Genomic DNA, 13978 nt, shown 5'->3' with positions numbered 1-13978 from the left:
CTGAACAGGTTTAGGTCCCCCAGTCTTTCATTGTAGGGTCTGCCCTGTTGTCGGATCAAGCGTGTGGCCCTCCTCTGGACCCTTTCAATGTTGTCCACACCCCTCCTGAAATGGGGCGCACAGAACTGGACCCAGTACTCCAGCTGTGGCCTGACCAGCATCGCATATAGGGAGAGGATCACCTCCCTGGCTTTATTTGAGATGCACCTGTGGATGCATGACAAGGTGCGGTTAGCCCTGCCAATCGTGACCTCGCATTGTCAGCCCATGTTCATCTTGGAGTCAATAATGACTCCAAGATCCCTTTCTGCCTCTGTGTTCTCAAGAGTTTCCCATTCTATAAGCGTGTTGCTGGTTTCTACTGCCTAAGTGCAGCACCCTGCACTTGTCAGTATTGAAACGCATCCTGTTTATGTCAGCCCACTCCTGTAACCTATCCAGATCTTGCTGCAATCTTTCCCTCCCTACTAGCTCACCTCACTCCAAATTTTGGTATCATCAGTGAATTTAAACAGGTTGCATTTCACCCCATCGTCCAAATCGCTGATAAAGAAATTGAACAGCGCAGGCCCAAGGACTGAGCCCTGAGGGACTCCGCTGCCCACTTCCCCCCAGGTTGAATATGACCCGTCCACCACCACCCTCTGAGTACGACCCTAGAGCCAGTCTGTAATCCATCTGACTGTGTAGGCATCAATGCCACAGTTGGCTAGCTGTAAAATGATTATTGAAAGTTTGCAGATGACACAATGATTAAGGAAGTGGTAATTGATTACATAATCTAGAGTGATCTTAGAAAGTTGCGTGCCAGTAAACAGTATGTATTTCAATATCCTGAAATGTAAAGTAACAAACAGCACAGAACATGACAGAACTTATAGCACGGGGCTTTATCTTGGGAAGCTGTGCTATGAAAAGGACTTGAGGTTTATAGTAGATAATCTATGAAGCATGTGTTCCCAGTATGACTGTATTGTCAAAAGTGCTGTTTTGGGCATACTGTACCTAAAAGTCTGCCTTCTCTCTTTTGCCCCATCATGATTTGTAAGATCACTAAGAGCAATGTCCTGCTAGTACAGGAAACCCTCGCTATTCTCAAATCCGCTATTTGCGAATTCGAATATTTGTGGTGTGCTGTGCCAACTGGGTGGGTCAGAGTGAGCGCTGCCAGGGCTCCATCTGGCACTGCACTGAGCTCCTGTCTCTGCAGTTAAACCAGGCACAGAGCACTGCATGGGGAAGAGGAGGGAAGAGCCAGGGAGAGTGGAGCAGAGAGTAGAGCCGGGTGGGTGGAGGGGGAGGGTAAAGCCGGGCAGGTGGACAACGAGAGCTGGGGACGGGGAGGGAGGCGGTGGGGGCATCTTCTCCCTAGGATGAAGCAGTGGTTGGTCTCCAGGTGCTGCAGGGGAGCCCCACATTTCCAGCCTCTTGTGGTGGGGGGGGAGCAGGGAGCTGCTGTGGGGTCTGACAGGGAGCCCTGTCAGTATTCACAGATTTTGCCATTCACAGGGATCTCCAGAACAGATCCCCCATGAATGGTGAGGGTCTCTTGTACCATCAGTGTGCCATGTTCACACTAATGGTGAAACATCTGGAAGGTTGTTCTTGGTACTTACACCTCAGGTTTGGAATTTTCTCCTCCATTGAGTCATACTAGAACCCGAGTCTGGATGTCTTCTAGAGATGTATTAAGACCTTCCTATTTGGGCAGACATTTAGCCAGCCATTTTAGGTTGGGATACTATTCAAGGAACATTTTTTTTTTTTCTTATTCTATTCCATTTACACTTATGTTGTTCCTGTCTATTATTGTAATCTGTCCTGAGCCTTTGTTGGGAAGGCCAGCATATACATCTAATAAATACATAAATAACTATTTGGCCCAGTGTCGCAGGAGTATCATTTCCAGAGCCTCTCCGGACGTGCAGCTCCGACCTTCTGCAATGGGCCCACCGCCTGCCTATTCTTGCCTGCCATGTCTTGATCTTGTTCATAATTAAGGAATGATGAAACCTAGTGGGAAGCTGCCCATTTTTATATGCCCCGATGGAAGGGGGTGCTGTCTGTGGCTCCTTTCTTCCCCTGCACCGCAGCCCAAGCCTCGCAGTTGTTGCTGAAGTAATCTTCCTCTGAAACATGGTATTGAGTCTCAGCCCTTCGCTTGCCTTTTGGGGCTCCTAAACGCCCTTCTCACTCTTGGGGCCTCTTATTGCCCCCCCCCACACTGTAGGTTCCTTACTACCCTCACTGTTGGGCTCTTCACCGCCCCCCTCATCAGGGTTTCCTCCACTGCCCCCTTCTAGGGCCTTTGCCATGCTCCTTGTGCTTCTCGCCCCCTCTCGGGCCTTTGCCGTGCTCCTCACCCCCTCTAGGGCCTGAGTGCCCCTTCACAGCTGGGGCTACAACCTCCCCGCACCGAGCACCCCTCCGGTACTCATCATGCTGTGCACCCTGTGGCACTGCTCACTGTGCCCCTGCTGGGCACCGGGAACCCCCAAGCTACTGGGGAGCCCCCGTGAGGCCTCCTCTCACCCCTATAGCCTCACCCGGTCCTCCGGTATAACGAAAACCAAATCACAAGCCAAACGGCTGATAACTGAATCATGAGACAAATGGCTGTGACAAAACAACAAGGAGCCTCCTGGCTCATAACATAACTGCATGCCACACTGGCTCTTAGTTCCTACCTCCCATAGAGTGTTCTCTTCCCCGCATCATTGCAGTCGGTCAGAGTGCCCAGGCTGCAACCCTCGACCCGGTCTGCTCAGCTCTCCCGCAGAGCTCCTGCTTCTGTGGCTGCCAGAAGGGGACTGCTCTCCAGGCCTTCTGTCTGGGCTTAAGAAGGACTAAGCCCCACCCCTTCCTGGCTTTAGGCTTCCCTGGTTGCTAAGGCAACCTGCACCTGCACAGTCTTGGGGACGGGCAGTTATGCTTCCCCCTTCCTGCCACCAGAGGTCTCTTCTGAGCCAATTCCACCCTCCAGTCGCAGAGCACCTAGGAGCCCTGCGACACACAGGCATGGTTATTCATCTCCAATATGGTGTCTGATCTTGGTATCTAGATTGTGTGAAGGAAACTGATAAATTGTTGTGGTTTTAGAGAACCACAGGAATTACTAATGGACTGAGCTTTACAGTCAAAGACTCGGGGTCTCAATCGGCTTAGTTTATAAAATACAAGGCCTCTGGAACTGACAGAATCTCCACTGAAATCTTCAAGCAAGGGGGAAGAGGAGCTCACGTCACAGCTCCATGACTTCATCTTAATGATCTGAAATAATAAGAAAATCCCAGATGACCTTAGGGATGCCATGATAGTAAGAGTCATCAAATAGGAGACAGGTCCAACTGGAAATTACAGAGGGTGTTTTCACATGTGCCCTGGAGGTGGAGGGGGGGGGAGAGGGGAAAGGTGCTTTAATTAGAGCAGCTCCACTCCAAGAGCCACCTAAAGTGCCTGAAGCCTTCCGTGTATCACCTTCCCCGTGCTTCAAAATGGTGGTGGGGTTGCTTTATCTAAAGCCCATCAAATGCAGGGATGCTGATACCTGAGATGTGGATGCTGGCTAGAGTGAACTTATTAGCGTGCCCCAGCAGACTGAGTCAATCAATTGCAGCCCATCAGAGCAGACTTCTGATTTGTGTATGGGCACCCAGAGGGATCAGCTTGTTGTACACCACAGGAAAGATCATTGTGAGAACCCTCCTGAACTGGCTCCTTCCACTTGATAGATTACAAAGACATTAGGGCTGGAAGGGACCTCAGAAGATCATTGAGTCTAGCCCCCTGCCCCAGGGGCAGAAAGTCAGCTGGGGTCAAAGGATCCCAGCAAGATAAATGTCCAAATGTCTCTTAAAGGAGTCCAGAGTAGGTGCTCGCACCACCTCTGGAGGCAATCTGTTCCAGGCCTTGGGGTCTTGGACAGTAAAGAAGTTCTTCCATATGTCCAGCCTGAAACTGTCTTGGAGGAGTTTGTGACTGCATTTACTGAAGAGCTCCTCCTGAAATCTCAGTGTGGGTTAAAGGCATCAAGAAGCATAACTGACATGATCTTCACAGGTCACCAGCTGCAGGAAAAATGCCAGGAAAAACAAATTTATTTTCATGGCCTTCTTTGACCTTATGAAAGCCTTCAACTCTGTCAACTGAGAAGTTCTGTGCAGTATCCTCTTGAAGTATGATGTCCACCAAAATTCAACCACCATTCTCTGCCTATTCCATGACAGTATGTGAGTGCTGGTTCTCAGTAACGGATCTACTGCAGATCCCTCCCAGAGGTGAAGATGGGAGTTAAGCAAGGCTGAGTCATCCCTCCAACACTCTTCTCAATATTCTCAGTATTCAAAATCAGGAGGAGTTATGCTTCCAAACAGGAGACTAAGTTATGCTTTCTCTCAAGCAGGGTCCTGAGGTCCATGGGACACATGGAACAACAGTTACGGAGCTTGTGGGGAAACTTGTGCTACTTCTCCCTCTGTTACCCCTTCTTAGTGGATTGATAATGCTTGTGTCTCTAGGGTACTCAGGTAAGTATCTTCCATATGCAATAGAATGCCTTGAATTCTTACCTTAACAACCACAGAGACAAAAAGGAGTGTTTCCTTCCTATATTCCATGTGATTAGCTCCATTAAGGTAAATGGAAACTATTCAAGGAAAATAATATTATTGGTTGGGGTTTAATCTGATCTCTATCTCTGTCTTCATTGCAGTGCTTTTAATGAATTCCTTGTTGACCTGTTTTCCTGGCAAAGGAAACAAGGCCAATGTTGCAGTATTTGGGAGTGAAGGTGAGATGTGAGTACAATAGCTGTGTCTAGGGAATCTTACTTCAGTTTCCTGATTTCCTGACAAACGAATGAAAACAGGAGGAATGAGTAGGAAATTACATAGTGACCAACTTTGGAGAGGAAGAGTAGTCCTGTAATGAACACGTTGAATTGGGCCTCAGAGATCTGTATGCAATGCTTGGTTCTGTCAGGGACTAGCCTTCAGATTTTTTTGGGCAACCCACTTAGACCCCTGGGTAAAAATACTTTTCCATCACCCCCTGTCTTGCCTACCTAAAGCACAAACTCTTTAGAGCAGGGCAGCTCTTGCTGTGTGTCTATGGAGTGCATACTGTGTCCAGCCCCAACCTCTGTTAGGACCTTTAATGCAAACAGGGAGTCATTTATAATGATGATAATTCAATGAATGTTCATTATAGAAGAACAGTTTAAATGCTAACTTGTCTGAGTGTGTCAGACAATAGAACCTGTAGCAAACACTTAACATTTTATGTGCTGTAAATGTCCTTGTAAACATTCTTAATCTCACTCCCCTGACTGATTTATTGTCCTGCACAGCTGAGGAATAGATACTTCCCTGTACAACATTGGCTGTACTTGGAAGATACTCTAAAAATAATATTGCAGGGTTTCATTATTTATTTTACAATAACTTTCTTAGCAAATATGCTCAGATTCTTTTCCTCATACACCTTGAATGTGAGATAGTTACATGAGCAACAGCCTTCAAAAGTAACTTAACTGAGAACACTGATGTATGAGACACAATCAAATCCATTTTTTACTTCACAATCAAACCCACTTTACTTTTTGGCTTGAGAGCACTAGTATTAGTAACCAACTAATAAAACATCCCCTTTGTCAGTAACAGAAGCAGATGCGACTCAGGCATATGCAAAGCAAACTTGAAGAGGTAAAAGGTTGCATTTTTACTACATAGGTAAATACTTAATCCATACATAAATACTAGCTTCATAATTCCTTTGTGGAAGAGAACTGCTCTAAATCCTGAACTGAAAGGATTCCTAATATCAAGCAGCAGTTTTGGCAGAGGAATGATAATTGTCATATTGCAAGTAGCTCAAGCTAAGTAGTCCCTTGAGCTGGTAGGTTTGTGAGATGTCAAACCCACTATGTGCAATGGCTAGGGAGTTCTTCCTTTTCTTTCTATTCTAAACATACCCTGAAGGTTACTAAAATGTACGTTGTGTGGAATGTATGGGTTGGAGTCTTATCTTGCTACCCATGGTAACTCAATAGGGTTACCCCATGTATGAGATCAGAATCTAGTATAAGTTGTTCAAGCCTGATGGTTCTCTTAATAAAAGTACAAGTGGTTGCTGAGACCCACATTTTACACAGTGCCCTATAACAAAGCAAATCTTTTGAACAAATGTTTTCCCATTTCCTACTTTCTACCCCTAATAATAATGATGATGATAATAAGGATAACTAACAATTTCTTGTGCTCCTTTAACTGCTTTAAAATTTAAGGATCTGAAATCTTTTCTTTTATAAACTTTAGTTAACTAAACTTTACAGCCCTTACAACTGTGAGACACTGTTAATAGATTTTTTGTACAGTTTCTTCCCGCAAAATACAGCATACCATACCTCTGAAACCTTTTGAGTTTAAGAATGGAATTAAAATAATCATTATAATGGAAGATTATTTATAAATCAGCTCTCGAGCTACTGCTTTTGAAATTTCTATGGGGGGTTAAATGCACAAAGAATTAAATACCTAAACCAACCTAGCAACATCAGTGCTGTCAGATACTAGAGGCTCCTAAAGTCCAAAAGTTACTATCAGTAAAATGTCTTGGGCAGCTAAACTTTTTCAAAATCACTTGTCTTGATGGCCCTGAGTAGTTCAGTAATTATATCCCAGCAGGGCTCATAAACCAGGCCTTCCTTGCCTCTCTCCTTGTGGGTGCCTTATTTGGTAGGCATTGCCAAAGTGCAAAAGATAGCTAGAAGGAGGAAGAGGGCTAAGTCTTAGGCGATTGTCTAAGCCACAAGGCTATAGGGGGCAGTTTCAATCTTTCTTTAGCCCTATTAATATTTAGTTATTGTATACAAGGTAGAAGAACTTCCATAGGAAATACTGGGAGAGCCCCACTGTAGAATATATTATAGACCAGGGGTGGGCAAAATGGCAGATCTGGCCCATGGCTGGATTCCATTTTCCAGCAGCCCCTACCCATGTCACCACAGCTGGCTTCCATGTAGACCCCAGCAGCAGCAGTGCTATGACAGCGTGGGGGCCAGGGTTTCCATGGAGACAGGCCCCAGCAGTGCTGGCAGGGTGTGTGGATGGGCAGGGAGCTGTTCCATGGCTGGGGCTGGGATCTTGCAGTAGCGATAATAGTATGGTCCAGAGCTAGAATAGAGCTGCAATCCACTGCCTGTACACCCCTGCCCAGGGCATGCAGAAAGTGGATTGAAGCTCTGACCTGGCTCAGGACCCCACCGTCACCACTGCAAAATCCTAGCCCAGAGTAGCTCCCCATGACAGGAGCAAGCTTTCACGCTCCATGCCAGCACCACCCTGCCTCCTTTCTATGAGCCAGCCACTCACCTCACTCATTTGCCATGCCTTGATGTAATAGGTGTTGATTAGGCAGGAGGCTGCCCATTTGGAACCCTGATGTTTAGGGGAATATCCGCAGCTCCGTTCCACCCCTACACTGCAGCCCAAGTCTCACAGATGGCATCCCAGGGAGCTAAACCTGGGTGTACCCTTCACCCCATTAGCTGTGGTTCCCTCTCTGGGACCTTCAGCTCCTCCTTAGACCCTGGCCCCATCTCAGGCCAATCAGGACCCAGAGCCTCTTTGCTCTGTGGGCATCCCTTGTGGTGGGCCCCTGGCCCTTTTGACCCCTCTTGGGTCCTGGCTCCAGTATGGACCAGTCTGTGTACTTCAGGTCGGGTCTAAGCTGCATGCCTGCTTACAGGGTTCAGGGGTCCCCCATTCCTGGCTCAGGTGCTTTGCAAAGTGTGCCTGGCCTCAAAGGATCACTCACCCCAAAGTGCAACCTGCACTAGACTGCAGTAGACTGTTGACTGGGTTACTCACTTGAGAAGTAGAATGCTTGGGGTCAAGCTATTATACGAATCAGAAAGAGAAGGAAGAATCTGAACCTGGATCTTTAACATCCTGGTAAGGGCAAGGGTGAGTGAGTACAATGGAGGTGTAATTGATTTTTCATTTAAGACATGGGACTACTTCAGCCAGGTAGACATTTAGAAACTTTTCAGAAATAACCTGTATGGTCTAAATCCTAATGGGGAATCAGTGGGGTTAGATGTCTGAATATTTTTGAGGATCTTAGGCCAGGTTTGTTTCAATAGCAAATGATGCATCTGAAATAGGAGTTGGGTGTTTGAATACTTCTATGAATTTGGCTCTCAGTGACCTACCAGATGTCACAGAACAGATAGATAACAAAGGTGCATGTGGCACTTCAAAGTCTCCTGCCTTCCAGGCTGTTGCCTTTTATATTGATGAAGATTGTCTCCCACCCTTGAATTTAGTCTGAAGTACACTATGTAAGTTCATTTGTTTTGAAAGCTAGTTAAAATTGGTAAGGGACAGCAATGTTCCTGCCTATCATGGCAATGGGATGGAAATAAATTCTGCTGGGTTTTCTAAATTCTACACTGCTTATGTGATGAATATGTATACTTTGGGTCTGCCTCATGAACTTTTGGTTTCTTTTATTGTTGTCTTGAAGCTGATTGTTCAATATTTTTGTTTATGGGGTACAGTTAAGTTGGGACATATCCAATAATGCATTAAATATCATTGTCTACTGAATACAACATGAATTGCTTCCATGTCCAAGGCTGACTTGAAAAATAGGAAAAGTATATAATATTGTTAGTGTATAGGAAAACAATCTATGTCAATCTGCTGATCAATTTCAACACCATATATCGGTAACATGTACATATATTATAGCCTGATTTTGCAAACAAGAATATGTCATTTTACTCAAATGAATCTTTCCATTCATACATGTCACTGTTTGCTAGGTTGGATTAGTGATTTTTTTTTACATTTACTTTCTAAAATAATTTTGTATTGTGCTTGTAATTATTGTTCTTTCATCAGAGAACTCAAGTTATGTGAGTCAGAAGTAAGGTTATGATATCCTTTGCATTACGGTACGTAATGAGGTCCTCCAGAATCATGGTATAAACAAGTCCTGCTACAAATGTCAAATTGTTGTTATTCCAAATATGAACTGGCAAAATGTTGGGTTTTAGGGATAAATTGTTGGTCCCCGGTATAAAGAAATAACAGCAAATGGCATTTAAACAATCAAAAAGCATCCATTTGCCTTGTTCAATGTAGGCCTAAATGTCATTGTGGCTATAAGTTGTAAGAACTCAGATATTTTTATAAACTGTGTCTGTCTGCTTTAATTCAGGCTCTCAGTTTCAGGAATCCTCTACTTCTCTGTGGTTCTACTTGGTTCCTCCTGAAATGCAAAATCTAGCGTATAGTATACATTGGGTACTGATAGAGCTAGTATGAGACTATTTGCCTTGGAAAAAACTTTTCAGTTTTCTTTGTGTATATTTGAATACTGAATATTTTTATTTTTGCCTAAACCTAAAAAATTACACTGAAACCTGGAAGGAAAAAAAGAAACATTGCAAAATACTGTTGACAAGCCTCATGCTTTCATTCTCCTATATGAACTGAACTTTATATTTCTGTGACATTTCATGAAGCATTACAGAGTCTCTTTCTGGGACAGGGAGAGTGCTTGCATCAAAGGAGTATATTATAGGAGTTGTTAGCCATGGTCCATCATGGTGGTATAGCATGGCTGGAAAGCTGCACAGACTACTGTGCGGTATGGCAAAAGCATACCCAAACTAAAATCTTTCAGTTTTCAAATAAAGCATTTTGCTTTTCAGACATTATTTATTTTTTTTCCATGAAAAACTAAAATTTTCTTTGGCAAAGCAGGCACTTTTTACAAAAAAAGAAAAGAAAAAGTTAGTTTGTTTTCCTGAAACCCTAGTTTTCCATCAAAAAAGTACAAATGGAACATTTTCAGCCAGCCCTAATTGCTAGTCCGCATACACTACTAATACTCTCTGTGGAGCAGCAACAAGGAGACGAAGGGACCAACTTCTCTATTATTGATTCCTGCTGGCTCAGCTGGTGGTCCTTGGGCCTTATTAAATGCTCTGCAGCTTTTATTCCCTTGAGCTATAGCTTCAACTGTGTAGCTGCTCTCACTGCATGCTGATTCCTAATAAAATTTGTTGAACAATAAGGTTCAAGGATGGCTCATCCCTAAGATTAAGTTTTATCAGCTTTCAGCACAAGCATTCGTGTAGTACTTAGCTAGATTTGCTTCGCTTAAAGCTTTCTGAACAATTGGTTTGCATGCTGCTGTTACTAACCCCAGTTCTAGCTTATGTGATGACCTTTTTCCAGACCAGATTATTTATGTGTACCCTGTAGTACACTAGGGAAATGTGTACTGGCTTCCAAGCAAAGTTTACTGTCTCTTACATATGACCTAAAATTATTTTTCTGCATAAGTGTAAGAGTCAAGAACATGATTCTCCTCCCCACCACTCCAAGTTTATTTACATCTTGTTGTATTATTTTCAAAATACACTAAACAGGTATTTTCAGGTCTTGCAATAAAGCCTGTAACTGAAGTATTAGCTATTCTCAAATTTGTGGGTGGCATACAAGTTAAACAGTCCTATTGACTGCACTAGTGAAAGATAGGTGCTGTAGTTAGTGCCTCAGGGGTATGACTACGTTTTTAACTGTTGCAATTAATTAATAAATAGGCTTTTACATTCCTCTCATCACTGAAGGCCTTTGAAGCAAAATGGCAAATATGTGTGATCAATGATACCAACCTCCACCCATGTTACAGGAATGTAACTACTCTAGGGCAGGGGGCAGCAGGCTTTAAGACTGCTTGGTCACTGCTTGCAACCCTGGCTGCTTTCATGGACCACCTATCCCTTCTCAGCCTTCCTTGCTTTGGGCTCATGCCTGGTCTGTCACACCCCGCTAATGCAGCCTCTGTTAATAAGGGTCTTCAGAAAGCATGGCTAGTGTAAATGAAGAATGGTGGCTGGGGTGGGGGGACAGAAGAGACCAGTCCCCAGAACAGAGCAGAGAGGGCTAAGGTGGCAGCAGGCAGGTTGAAAACACGGCCCCTTTAAGCATGGTACACATGCTGCACGTCACCGGTCTTCACCCTGCAAAATGGGCTGAATCTGCCTGGGCTGGATCAGAGTGTTGCAGATGGTGTCCCCCCATAGCCTGTAGGTTGCCACCCCTGCTCTAGGGACTCTGAGGAGAGGTGCCTGTATCAAAAGTGGCTTATTCTGCTGTACACTGGTTCTGTTTGCTCTTTCCAAATGCTGTCTAGAGTATTAGAGCCTGCTGCACACGCTGCAAGTGGTGCTCTTATTTTTTCCATCCCTCTTTTTCTCAAGTAATGAACCAAATTCCTCAGGTGCACTCTGTGAGGCTGAGAAATAGGATATTCCCCCTTCCTTGAAAATATCTGAAGGTAAAGACCCTCCCCCCTCCGCATTCTGTGTTCCTGGATCGTACAGCATGGGGGCTGAATGAAACAGTTTTTGAAGTGTCTTGCTTCTCATCCCACAGGACATGAGAACACATGCTGGAGAGAGCGCTTTACTGCTGCACCACATAATCTGTACTGCTGTTGGCTGAGCAGTGATGTGGGGTGACAGAGCAGTGAAAAGGAAGTCATGGCTGGAGAGGGGGATCTGCCCAAAATCATTGAGCCTGCCAAGGCCTCCTGCTGCTTTTATTCCTTCACTGCTTGTTGCTGTCCATGTTCCCCCAGTTCCTTCAGAGTTTGCAAGTTCAGCACAAGGTGTTTCATTTGGGGTGATACAAAGCTCCTGGCATGATACAAAGCTCCAAAAAGGTAGGGAAGGACAGAACAATATATGAAGCTGAAGCACAGAAGTAAAAACAATGAAAACTGAAATGCTAAATCAATAACAATGCAAGTAAGTATTCTCCCAGACAGGCCATGCGGAGGGATGAAGTAGTGGGGAAATGGAAAAGTCAGCGGAGTTCAGAGTCGGTCAGAGACTCAGGCAAATTCTACAGGAAGGACAAAGGTTGGGGGGGATGAGGGGGAAAGGGGACTTCAAAGGGCAGTGAAGCAATATGAAGGGAAAAAGCAGCTTCTAGCAGGGAGAGAGAAGGTCAGAAGGAAGCAATTCCACGGAAGAGTAAACATTTGCTGTGTTCTAACCACTCTTATTAGTAAACTAGCAAATTGCCTGTCAAGGATGACTAGGGGAAGGACGGCGGGACGGATCTCAGCTTCTGGCCCTGCATCCCTGTTCCCTCCATCCTTATCTGTGCCCTTTTTCCTCCCCCGCACCTCGCTTTGGGCCTGGCCCTGTTCCCCCCACACCCCGCTGTGGCAGGCCCAACCCCGTTCCTCTTCTGCCACTGTGGCCTGACCTGGTTCCTCCTCCTGGCGCAGTGGGCCTAACCCCATTTCCCACCCCCCCTCAGGCCAGGAGCTGGGGGTGCTAGAGCACAGCCTTGACTGCAGGAAGCTGTGCTGGGGCAGGGGGGTAGGGTGTGGTCAGCCCAGACTGAACTGGCCAGAGAGGGGTTTAATTCCCCCTTCCCTTTCCCACCAACAGGGACCCAAGCTGGGTCTGCTGGGTGCTGCCCCCGCCCCCTGGGGCAGTGGGGGCAGGGAGGGGGGTTAGTCTCTCCCCTACCACCACTGCAGCAGGAGGGGGCAGGGACCTTGATGGGGGCAGCAGCCCCTGTCATAGTGTTGGGGAGCACAAGCTCCTTCCTGGCAGGGGCACTGTGCTTCAGGGCAGGTAGAGCTTTGTTGGACTAAGCGTGGCAGCACTGGGGGCTGGAGGGGGCCAGAGCCCCCCAAGCCCCCCTCAGTGCTGTGGTGTGCAGCAGATTTCCCCACCCCACAGCAGCCCCACCATCAGGAAGGGCTTGCACTCCAGGAAACCGTGACAGGGGCTACTGCCCCCATTATGGTCACTCCCCGCTTGCCGCTCCAGTGCTCCCCAGTGCTGCTGGATGCAGTTTGCAACAGCTCTGCCCACCCCACAGCACAGCACCCCCACTGGGATGGGCCTTGCGCTTCCTGAAACTATGAGAGGGGCTTCTCTCCCCATCAAGGGCCCAGCCCCCTCCTGCTGCAGCAGCCGTGTGGGGGCATGGCCAGATGCCAGCTGGCAGGGCCCCTTGTGTGGGGGCAGGGATGGGACTTATCCCTCCTCTCTCTGGCATCTAGTGCAGGGGGCAACAGGGGGCTTATTCCACTGCTTGGCGGTAGCGGTGGTTAGGGCGGGCAGACTTGGCTGCAGTCTCCCAGGGGCAGTGGGTGTAGAGGGGAGAAACCCTCTCCTCCCTGTCCCCTTCTGCCTCAGGGGCCATGCTGGCCCACCACTGCAGCAGCAATGGGGGAGTGCCTAGCAGATCCAGCTCGGGTCCCTGCCAGTGGGACAGGAAGGAGGGTATTAACCCCCTCTCTGGCTAGATCGCTGCCCTTGCCTGTCCGTGTCTGTCCCTTCTCCAGCTGGGGAGCAGAGGTGCAGGCCAGCCCTGCTGGCCTGGAGCAGAGAGTTCAGCCCAGAGATCATGCTGGGATGCTGGAGGACTCTGGTTTAAGTTAAACCAGGAATGGGTCTGGGACAGACACTGTATAAATTGCTTTGAGCCAAATCAGTTAAGTCTGATACTGCGTTCAGTCAGGTTTATCTCAAACCGGTTTCAGTCATTTTGAAACTGGCTGATGTGCACTGGATGTCTGTTCTGTTACAGGTTTAAAACAGTTTCTGATCACTTAAACCGGTTTATGTGTAATGTCTGTCCCTAGCCATGATGACTTAAGGAGGGCTATGAGACGCAGCCTTCAGAGGCAGTGTGGTTCATCATTCTTTTGCAGCTAGCCAGTTCTTTGGACTGATGTCCACTAGGGCTGTGAGAAGCTTCAGGTGGTGATTCAATTCAGAGGAGATTCAGCCAGATTCAGTGGACAAATCTCCAAATCCAAACTGAATTAGGTCCAATTTAAAGGTCTGAATCGATTCAAAGCTCTCCAAATCTTCGGAAAAGTCACTGTCCCCTGAATCAGCTGACTCTGAATCCGAAACGAATGCTAGCTG

The 13978-nt window shown here is 46.6% G+C and overlaps 1 long non-coding RNA gene across 4 annotated transcripts in view; it reads left to right on the top strand.

The window, feature by feature from the left end:
• Positions 1-13978, top strand: part of LOC109307169 — a 393364-nt gene that overhangs the window by 71871 nt on the left and 307515 nt on the right. For all 4 annotated transcript variants that reach the window (XR_002100183.1, XR_002100186.1, XR_002100185.1 and 1 more), the window contains exon 5: positions 4712-4789. This is a non-coding gene — a long non-coding RNA (uncharacterized LOC109307169). The remainder of the gene's footprint in view (positions 1-4711; positions 4790-13978) is intronic.

The sequence above is a fragment of the Crocodylus porosus genome, unplaced genomic scaffold (assembly GCF_001723895.1).
Source record: "Crocodylus porosus isolate Cpor-Errol unplaced genomic scaffold, CroPor_comp1, whole genome shotgun sequence".
NCBI classification, from domain to species: domain Eukaryota; kingdom Metazoa; phylum Chordata; order Crocodylia; family Crocodylidae; genus Crocodylus; species Crocodylus porosus.
This window is presented reverse-complemented; position numbering and strand designations above follow the sequence as displayed.